Genomic DNA, 12,086 nt, shown 5'->3' on the forward strand with positions numbered 1-12,086 from the left:
CTATTATCAATTTGCCTCCTCCTTCGAGTCTTCGCCAACTCCAAAGTTTGCAGGGGAAAGCAAACTTTTTACGACGATTCATTCCTAACTATGCCGAGGTTACAAAGGGTTTTACACGGTTGTTGAAACAGAACGCTCAATTCTCTTGGGATGAGATAGCTCATAAATCTTTTGATGCACTCAAGCACGCGTTGACCCATGCACCGTTGTTGCATCCTCCCAGCTACAACTAGGATTACTTTTTGTGTCTCGCCGCCTCCCATTCCACCATTGGAATGGTCTTAGTTCAGGAAGATGAATTCGGAACGGAACATGTGATATATTACCTTAGTCGAATGTTAAATCCAACTGAGTTAAAATACTCACATGTGGAGAAATTGGCATTGGCAGCCGTTCAAGCTGTCCAACGTTTTCGTCACTACATTTTACTAAGTAAAACTATAGTCATTTCAGATTGCAACCCTATGATCTACATTTTGACCAAACAATTGCTAAGGGGCAAGTACTCTAAATGGATCGTTATACTGTAGGAGTTCGACTTGGAGTTTGAGAAATCTAAGTCTAAGAAATCTTTAGTTTTTGTAGAGTTAATGTGTGACTTCCCGCGTGCTGACACGGAAACTGTGGCAGAGGAGCGCATTGCGGACGAATCTTTGTTTCTAATCAGCACTTTAGATCCGTGGTATGGGGATATCATCGTCTATCTCTAGACCAAATCCTTTCGGCCCGAACTTTGAAAGTCGGAACGTCAAAAAATTCGATTCCAGTCCCAACAATACAAAATTATTGGAGATACTCTTTATCACCGTGGGGCAGACTCTATTTTTCGACGTTGCTTAACTCACGATGAGGCTGAAAGGGTTCTAAATGACTGTCACTCTGGAGCGTGTGGCGGTCATATGTTTGGGTATGCCACAGCCTAAAAGGTATTGCGCGTTGGCTACTTCTGGCCGTCCTTGTTTAAAGATTGTATTATTGAGGTCCGAAAATGCCACAACTCTCAAGTGTTTGATCAAAAGATGCGCGCTCCACCAGTTCCTCTCCACCCGATAATTGCCGTTGGTCCTTTTGCCAAATGGGGTATCGATTTTATTACATGTAACCCTCACTCGGCCGGGGGGCATGCGTATATCATCCTTGTGGTAGATTATTTTACTAAGTGGGTCGATGCGGTGCCTACATTCGAGGCAGACACCAAGACAACTACAATTTTTGTGTTCAATCATATAATTGCTAGGTTTGGTGTCCCACAAGCGATAATCACTGACCATGGGCGCCATTTTCAAAATGTTATGATGACAGAACTTACAGGCCAGCTTGGTTTGAGTCACAATAGTTCAACTCCTTATTATCCACAAGCGAATGGTCTGGTTGAGTCCATCAACAAAGTTTTAGTTATCATGATCCGACGAATCATTGGTATTCATCGGTCGAATTGGCACAACATGCTGACCATGGGCGCCATTTTCGAAACGTTATGATGATAGAACTTACAGGCCAGCTTGGTTTGCGTCACGATAGTTCAACTCCTTATTATCCACAAGCGAATGGTCTGGTTGAGTCCATCAACAAAGTTTTAGTTATCATGATCCGACGAATCATTGGTATTCATTGGTCGAATTGGCACAACATGTTATTTTCAGTGCTTTGGGCGTACCGAATCTCAGTGAAAACATCAACAGGGTTCACTCCTTTCCAACTAGTTTATGGTTTGGAAGCTGTGCTACCCATTGAATGCGAAATCCCGTCACTACAAATGGCCATCGAGTTACTTCCAGCTACTTCCGAAGAGGAAAAGCATTTATTATACTTAGCTCAATTAGATGAGAATCGACATGATGCTTCATTGGCGATCGAGACTCACGCAAAATGTATGAAAGCTCAGTATGATCGAAATGTGACCCCTCGAAATTTTTCGGAAGGAGACCTAGTGTTATTATATGGTCAAGCTAATGATAAATTAGGTGTTGGAAAATTCGTTCCTATGTGGCATGGGCCTTATATTGTCAAGCGAAAGCTAGCAAAAGGGGCCTATGAGTTGGTAGACTTTGACGGGGACTCTTTAGGTAAACCCAGAAATGGTCTTTACTTGAAGAGGTATTATGCTTAAAAGAATGGGTATGGAGATTTTTAGTTAGGTTAGTTTTTCTTTCTAGCAAGTGTGTTTTGGTTTAAAAAGTGTGCTTAGCGTAGAGAGTGTTTTTCGTCATTATTCTGGCTTATCTTGGTTTTACTCTTGATATTGCAGATATCGATGCCTCTCCAAACATACATTGGATTTGTTGATGGTGCTTGTCGTAGTACACAAAACATTTCTTCCGCAGCTTGGGTTATCTATTCACCCTTTGACGAGTTATTTTCTATGCATGGGGTAAGCCTCGGTCAAACAACAAACAACATTGCCGAGTATAGTGCAATGATTGAGTTATTATCTGAATCTATTTCATTTGGGATTCGAAGTTTGATAGTGAGGTTAGATTCTGAACTCGTTGTATTACAGCTTAACAGAGTGTATGCCATTAGAAATCCAGTGTTATTAAGATTATTTTTGAGAGTGCGTCTCTTGGAACATGAGTTTGATTACATTGAATATCAGCATATTCCAAGGTCTTTAAATACATTAGCAGATCCAATTGCTTCTCGAATGTTAAATAGACATTTGCAATAATCATAAATGTAAATTTAAAACCATTCCATAACATGATTTACAAGATAAGCCGGTAATAATCATATATATATATATATATATATATATATAGGAGTGTGTCAAATAAAAATCGTCTTCGATCATAGGTTGAAAAACACCTTATGATCGGCAAAAATGATAAGTACAAAAAACCAAAATGTCACATGTGTCTACAAAACGACCATCCAATCCACTAGTGATGATCTCTATATGACACCACTGTATGGGCCACCCTACACAAGAACCTCCTAAAAGGTCCTGGGACCCCAACTACATAGCGCTGAAGCCTGATTGGAATATCATCTATGGAAGTCTCCGGTATATCTGCTGTAAGACGCTCCAGGTGACTTTCCAACTTAGCCAAAGTCTCTGTGGCCTAATCCTGTGGGGCCGGTGCCGCTGCAGCTGGTAGTCTCCTCTCGTAAGGCCGGAGATTGGCTGGACGTCGTGGGCCTACATCTGCATTTTGAAAATTATTACTATAAGTTTTGAGACGATATAAAACAAACAAAAATAATAGATAGTTTAAAAAACTTGTGAAAAATGAAGTTACCTGTATCATCCCATTGTTCTCCCGGTGGAAGAACCATGTCCGAATCTCCACGAAAATCAACTCCGGCATAAGGAAAATCTTGTATAGCAAAGACCTGGTTTTCTAACCAGCGAAAGTACTCCGGAGTAAATCGGACGACCTCCGTCCCCTCACCAGGATGACGGGCCATAACCGCAACCCATCGCATCAATTTGGGCTCTCGAGGAAGCCCAACCTCAACAGTGAGTTGTTGTGGGATCAACATCGGAACTCTCTCTAAGCCAAAACTCACAACTAAAGCCCCATAACCAAAGGTCTTTAGCTGTCCGTTTTTGGCTCTAGTCAGTTGGCCTTTTACATTGGCCAACACAGCATCACACCAGTTGAAAATGGTACCTCGATAACAATCAACTGCTATCCACATTTGGGATCCAGTGGCAATGTGTAAAGCGGCAGCCCCGCAAAGTATGGTAACTGTAAAGGAAATCACCATAAGTTCAGGACGGGATATAGTTTTGATTTCTATCCCCTTCTCCTCAGACTGAATGTTACACCACTCTAGTCGGAGACTAGCGACAGAATGGCCACCTAGCCTAGTCCCGAACAGAGTCAAGTGTTCGCCTCTCTTGGGCAAACCAGTGATAGAGTAGATATCTGCCGGCTCCATCTCAAGTTGGTGCCCTCCAATATAACAACACTGGCCCTGAATGTTCCATCTTTCTACCAGCCACTCTAGAAAGCTCACTTGGGCCCTCATGCCAGGTATGGCCCAATATTTATAAAGGCCACATGCCTTCAAAGCATCAATTGACGATTGATGATTAATGGCGGCCAAATCAACATCTTCGTGCTCTCTCTCGTGCCAATCGAGCATTGTGAACAATATACATGTCATAAAACATCCATTAGATTCCATAAAATCAAAAAAATTTGTTCCATTTTGGAGAATTTCGGTTTTAAAAACTCGTTGCGCGGGGTATGCACCCCGCCTTTAGGAATAGAGCGTAGGTACGCAGGGTCCCTGAAGGCAGGGTGCGGACCCCTGACATTTTTCCAACTGAGAAAATGTCGGGGTCCGCGGGTCCCTATTGGGGCGCCTGCGTACCCCGAGAGGCGGATTTTGAAACCATAAAACCTCCCAAAAATGAAATCTGGGGCCTAAAAAAGAATTCTAAACAGATGAAATTGAAGAGGAGGATGTTGTAGATTACCTGGAAGAGACGGCGTTCGATTTCGACGGTCGGATTCTCCGCAATGTCCATGGGAAGTTTCTTGCCAAAAGCCCTTTTTCTCTCCTCAAATAGTAAAATGGTAAAAATGAATTGGTAAAAGCCCTTCTTATTGGTTTTTTGGGTAAATAAATGGTAAATTTGTTTATTTTTCACCATGAAAAGGTATTTTTCAAAGTATTTTTTATCTATCTTCAACAGGTATGAGTAATGTGTTGGTTTTTGTGCAGGATAAAGGATTTTCAGGGAAAATTGTCACTTTTTACAAACAAAAACATCAGAGTCATCTTTAAGCTCTTTTATGACTCCTAAAATGTGAAAAGACTTCCGAGTTTTCTTTTTAGCTCGTTAAAACAGAATTAAAAAAACGGTCCTCTTACAACCCTTTTTGACCGTAAAAACATGAAAAGATTGCCAGATTTTTGTCGTTTCAAATTCGATATTGGAAATAAAACGACGTGTCCTTGATCGCTTTCTACTTTTCAGATCAGAGACACTAATCATGAAAGTACTCCTTGGTCGTAAAGATCAAGCAGTTCTCTCAAGTATTATTTTATACTTTTTCAGGCTTGGGAGACACAAACTTACGAAAAAGGTCAACCCTGGAGTCTTCTTAAGTTTTTCAGACTCTCTAAAATTGAAAAACGCCGAGTTTCTCCTATACTGGACTCGTTAAAATTTCACAGTAAAGGACTTGTTCGATTACAAACAGGAACGGACCACTCCTTCTTAGGGTTCTAATCTAAACTAAGTTGGACTCATCCGAAGGATGAGCTTATAATCAAGAAAATGTTATCCTCCTCAAGCTTGTAAAAAATAAAGAGGTACTTGCCAGAAATGGTGGGCGAAAAGAGAGGAAAATGAGCCTATTTGTTATACTTTGTCTCGGAAAAACCTTATCACCACTCTTGAACATGACACTTTTCATTCACCTGGGTTGGGAAATCCTTTGCCTAACAGTTGATCAAACCACATTGAAAGTCTTCAGCCAGTTTCCGGGTATTAACTTTGGGACAATTGTCACCAAACCATCTGTAGTGTCGTTATGTGTTCAAGAGGAGTCTTGCAAATAAACCATTCATCTGCAAAATATCTGTCATCCATCTTGACCATCCCTGAGTCAGTCCTTACAGCTACATTTCTTCAACTTGATCTATGATTTCGTGTTGTGGGCTTGGCTGCAACGGATCGCTTTCTATCGACTTTAGTTCATTATCTAGAAAGATGATCTAGAAATCATCAGTACCTTGGGATCTGCATGCCTCAATGGCAGGTTTCTCGCCTTTGACGACAGGTTACATCAATGACCTTTGATCACAGGATTCTGTGACATGTTCGACATCAACACATTCATTCACGTCTCATGGATTGCACTGGGTACTTTGAGAGCCATTGACATCACTGGTGGTCTCTCTCACACTTGTTAACAATTTACATCATTGACTGGTAATCAAGTGGTTTCTACCATGTTCGACATCAACTCATTTATTGGCATGGATAGAATCGTACTATTTTGGGAAGCAGAAATGAAGACCCTGGATCTAGTTTCCGCCATCTAGGCTGCGGGGAGTTTTGTATTCATTATACAATAGACTAATCATAAACAGATGGTTGCGTCCATACTGTTTCTACGTGTCTATGATTATGATGTATTGCGAAATCATTCCTATATCAGAGCAGTAGTTAGTTTGTTAGTTAAGTTTTTGATTTGAGTATGGGAATGCCTACCTCAGCGATGATATGATCTCATATATGTATTTTGTGTTGAATATTTGCAGGTTCCGACTGGGCTCTCCACAAGATAATCCTCGAAATGATAAAGTGCTTCACCCTTCCTAGATGATATAAAACCTTGATCTACTACAGACCTCGCACTTTAGGGGGCAATCTGTTACAGTAAAATTTGTCACCATGACTATTTGCAGTCAGTATGGCTCCATCAATAACCATACATTCCTCCTTGGCAAGTCTTATACCTCTACTCCTCATGTCAAACTCCAAAATAGAGAGAAAGCCTTTAAAAAATCAATATAACTCTAGTTCCGCACTTTCTCTTACTCTTACCTGCGGGCCCGCACCTCAAGTACATAATACCTGCGTACTTGTACGCTCTCTCTATAAAGGGGTGGGTGCGTACCCCTGTAAAAGTCAAAAGGCACAAGTTTTACTTCAAAAAACTTACTTGCGGTCGATTCTAGAGCATTCTAGAAGATGGTTTGACGTGGATTGAGCGCCTCCAGATGGTTCATGCATCCCAATGAAAGAGGAACTTATCCCATGAAGAGGGGAGCTATCCCTTTGAAAGAGGGGCTTATCCCATTGATGGTGGACCTGTTTAACTTCCTCCAAAGCATTATAAATACAGGCATTGGGCCAGAGGCAAGAGAAGTTGAAAGCTGAACATTCCTAAGGGTAGATGCTGTTGAAATTAGGACTCCCTTATAGAGCTTGAGAGGAGAGATCACATTCCTTTCTTAGCTTCATTTGGAAGTGGGTGAGCTGATCAAAGTAGAGGAGAACTCTTGCTGGACCTTGGGAGGGACCTGCACAACACCAAGGCGTTGGTTGTAAGGTTTCTTTTGTTTCCAATTAATACAATTAAGTTCATTTTTCTCAACAAGTTGTTATATATAATTTGTTTCATAAACTCCTTGGTCTTTATGATGAATATGTTTTATTATATGAGTTATGTGTATGCAGGCTTCAAGGAGAGGAGCTCATCTGGATCGAAGAGGCTTGGCCGCTACAAACAGCGTTGGACTAAAGGTAAGCCTTAAACACCTGGTTGCTTTTATTTTAAATGCATATTTAGGGAAAGATAGTGCTTGATTGTTTTGTTTGTCACTAGAAAAGCCTTAGTTTCTAGGGACGTCGGTTTTGTCCGCAAAATTGACTCTTTCCGCATGACAGTGAGATAAGGAACTCTGCCTCAGGGAAACTTGTGGCAAATGGGGTGAGAACACTAGACAATATTTACGTTCTGAACAAGATCCAGGAAAATAAATGCTACTTGAGCCAGACAGAGGAGAGTTGGTTGTGGCACAAGAGACTTGGACATACTAGCTTCGAAAATCTGATCAATATCAGCAAGATCAAAGCTATACAAGACATCCCAAGGCTGTTCAAACCAAAGCAAGTAGTGTGTAGTCCATGTCAACATGGAAAAAATACCAGAACCAGCCACAAGACAAAGGAACATTGTACATCAAAGCCCTTGGAGATCATCCATGTTGATGTGTGTGGGCCAACTAGAAATCAAGCACTCCAAGGAGAAAGGTACTTTGTGTTATTTGTTGATGATTATACTAGAATGATGTGGATATATTTCATAAAGTATAAGTCTGAAACTTTTGAGTGTTTTAAGAATCTAAAAGCCCTTATAGAAAATGAAAAAGATTCAAAAATTAAGTGTCTCAGAACAGACAGAGGAGGAAAATTCACATCAAACGAGTTTAGTGAGTTCTGCAATATTCATGGAATTAAAAGGGAATTCTCAGCTACCAGAACACCTCAGCAAAATGGGGTAGTTGAAAGACGAAACCGAACTGTCCAAGAAATGGCAAGAACCATGCTATTAGCAGCAGACCTCCAACCAAAATTCTGGAAGGAAGCAGTAGGGACAGCTGTCTGTACATGGAATCAAACTCAATTAAGACCAAATTGTGACAAAACTCCTTATGAGCCATGGAAAGGGAGACTTGCTTCGGTGAAGTACTTCAAAATATTTGGAAGCAAGTGCTTCATAAAAATAAATGATGGTTCACCTGGAAAATTTGATTCTCGGGTTGATGAAGGGATATTTCTTGGATACTCTCCACGGAGCAAGGCTTACAAGTGCTACAATTTTCGACTGAAGAAAATAGTGGAAAGCTTCAATGTAAAGGTTGAGGAAGATCTTCCAGAAAAGGAAATTGAAGAACAAGAAGATGACTTTCTCATTGAAGAAGAAGAACCTAAAGAAGAAGAGATAGATGATGAAGAAGAAGAAGAGGAAAGAGAACCACCTCATACCCCTTCAAAGATGAAGTATGTAGAAAGATACCATCCAGAAGAACAGATCATTGGTGATAGAGATCAAGGTGTGAAGACCAAAAGAAGGATAACAACCTCACCCAAGAGAACAGCCATTGCCCTCCTATCTATGATAGAACCAGAAACATTCACAGAAGCAAGTAAGGATCCTCATTGGGTAAAAGCAATGGAAGAAGAAATGTCCCAAATTGAGAAGAACAAGACATGGGAGCTGGTACCTCGTCCAAAGGACAAAAACATAATAGGAACCAAATGGGTGTTCAAAAATAAAATGAATGAGGAAGGACAGGTTATCAGAAACAAGGCAAGACTTTTCTACAAAGGCTATTCACAAATTGAAGGAGTTGACTTTGAAGAGACATTTGCACCAGTGGCCCGTATGGAAGCTATCAGGATGTTCTTAGCATTTTCTTGCTCGAAAGGATTCAAAATCTATCAAATGGATGTGAAATCAAAATTTCTAAATGGGGAACTCAAGGAGGAAGTCTACATGGAGCAGCCAGAAGGTTTTGATCTGACAGCAGGAAAGGAACTAGTCTGTAAGTTGAAAAAGGCTTTGTATGGGTTGAAACAATCTCCTAGAGCTTGGTATACGATACTGGATAACTATCTCCAACAACAAGGCTTCAAAAAGGGAGTGGCTGGAAGCAATCTATACATAAAGACAGATCAAGGTAAGTTACTAGTTGCTCTTGTTTAGGTCGATGATCTGATTTTTGCTAGTAATAATGATGAAATGAGCCATGAATTTTCTCAAAGCATGGCAAAAGAATTTGAGATGTCAATGATAGGTGAACTGTCCCACTTCCTTGGACTTCAAGTATCTCAAACCAGAGCAGGATTGTGTATATCTCAAGTCAAATATCTAAAAGACATGCTCAAAAAATATGGAATGGAGGATTGTGCACCCATGAGCACTCCCATGACCACAAACTGCAAACTGAGCAAAGATGATGACTCCCCTCTAGTAGATGCAACTCATTACAGGTCAATGATTGGAGCCCTTCTATACTTAACAGCTACACGACCATACATAATGCAAGCAATAGGAATGGTGGGAAGATTTCAATCGGCTCCCAAACAATCCCATTTATTAGTTGTAAAAAGAATCCTCAAATATCTGAAGGGAACTTCAGATCTCGGTCTTTGGTATCCAAGGAGCTCAACACTGACTGTAACTGCATACACTGATGCTGATTGGGCTAGAAATATAGATGATCGGAAAAGTACTAGTGGAAATGCATTCTTCCTAGGAGACTGTTTGGTATCCTGGCTCAGCAAAAAACAATAATCCATATCATTATCCACAACCAAAGCCAAGTAGATTGCTACAGCAGACTGTTGTACTCAGATACTATGGATGAAGGAAGCGCTAAAAGATGTCGACATATATACAAATCAACCAATTACCATTTATTGTGACAACACTAGTGCTATCAGTCTCAACAAAAATCCAGTGATGCACTCAAGAACCAAACACATACCAATCAAGTATCATTTCCTCCATGAGCAAGTAGCTGAACAAAACATCACTCTGGAATATATCAGTACTAAGGAGCAGATAGCTGATATTTTCACAAAACCTCTTCCTCGGGAAGCATTCGAACATCTGCGACAAAAGATGGGGGTTATTTCTTTATCATCACTCAAGTTCATTCATAAAGATGCAGCAGGACAGGGGGAGCAGTTTGACAGGGGGAGTTCGTCTGCATTCCTTTGTCATTGATGTCAAAGGGGGAGAAGTCAGAAGAATATTTCCATCAATAACAAAGGGGGAGATTGTTGGACACAGATTGTCATTGATGTCAATATGGCAATATTCAAGAGGAGGAGACAAAGCATATCGGAGCCAAGAGGAGCAAAAGGAGCGAAGAGGAGCAGACCAAATCGGAGGAGCTATAGCAAGAGGAGGCATCGGAGGAGCTATTGGAGCATATTGGAGCAAGAGGAGTCATCGGAGGAGCTATCGGAGCTATCAGAGCATATAGAAGTTCAGTTGATGGAAATCAAGTCAACTACTAATATATACATGCCCATACTTTCCGTCAGAACGACGAGAGCATACACAGGAGCCAATTGACTTTCCAGATCAATGGTCCAGATGAAGCCGCAGAGGAGCGGAGAATTTTTGTTGCACCGACGAGATTGGATGTTATCAGAACTAACCAAGGAGAAATTGACATGGGAATAGTGTGATGAGTTGTGAGCCGTCCGATCACTAATCTGGATCGACGGTCCCGATCTAATTGGCAATCGGGCGATCGAAGGAGTGGAGCCTTTCGGGACTGCGAAGTGTAAGCTCCGACAGCCGGAGCCGAAAAGATCATAAAGCCAAGCTGAAGGGTTCATCGGGTCCGCGGGATAGATCATTACTTAATAAGTCGCCGACAGAACTCGCCGAAACCATTCTGGATCCAAAATCCATATAGGGAGGAGTGGTGAAAGGTGTCGGGTCCGCACCTCGTCGGAGGTCAGGGCTTAAGGGTTTATTGAGACCGCCGAAATCCGGACTCGCCGAAATTTATAAAGGCGGAGTTATAAAGATTTGGAATCTGAGCATTAGAAGTAGAGCGGGGATTATATGGTTTCCGTGTATTGATATATTATACGATATATGGCCGCAGGGGTTAAGGCTTGCGAGCTTTAAAGTGCTCGGGTGGTGGCTTCTCATGGTTGATAAAAACGCTCAGGTGGTGGCTTCCGATGGGTGGTTATAAAGCACCAATAAAAGGTCGCTTCAATTTCTAGTAAGTCCATGGTTATAAAAGGCTCTTGGCCTAAAGAACGCTTCCGATAAAGCCTGTAAGATAGAAGAAGCAAAGGAATGGAAGCCGAAGTGTCAAGCGATCAAGTGAGGAGGAAGCCAAAGAGCCAGCACGTAAGAGGAAATGAATGGACAGGGGCATGGATCATATAAAAAGCAGAAAACAGTGTGAGGAGTTGTGTTGTTCGGGGACGGGATAACATGAGCATGAGATAGTGGAAGCAGCAGAAGAAAGGGGGCAGCAGAAGCAGTGGAAGCTGAAAAGAGAGCAGCAGCACACCAGTGTATACCAAAGAGGTTGGAGCCTCAGAATTGAACAGGATTGAAGTCCTTGGGAGTTGGTGCTCCTAAGTCCAAGATTGGTGTCTTGGAAAAATAGAGTTGGTGCTGAGGAGGTTGGAGCCTCACAAAAGTCCAAGTTGGAGCTTGGCAACCAATTGTGACAATCTATTTATTGTATTTATTTTTACTGCACAGTTATATTAATAAAAGCATTTATTCCTGTTGTTCATTTTGTGTTTCTGAACATATATGTTTTAACTAGTAAAACAATAGTGAGAAAAAGAAATACTGATTCACCCCCTCTCAGTATTTCCAACAATGACAAGCACGTATCGTTGATCCATTCATGACCCTCTCTCTTTCTACCGACTTTGCATGTATTTCCTTTTAAACCCACTTATTTATAGTGATTTATCACACCATTATAAATAACATCCATTAAAGGTGTGAAATTAATAAATATCATCCATTTACCAAAACAGAAATTGTATAGGTATTCAGTTTTACCTTTTAATTTTTTGAAATACCTCCGAGAAAACATTGATTTCACGAAATACAATA

The sequence above is a fragment of the Pinus tabuliformis genome, chromosome X (genome assembly GCF_031772625.1).
Source record: "Pinus tabuliformis cultivar Carrire ecotype Pingquan chromosome X, CPIR1, whole genome shotgun sequence".
NCBI lineage: Eukaryota > Viridiplantae > Streptophyta > Pinopsida > Pinales > Pinaceae > Pinus > Pinus tabuliformis.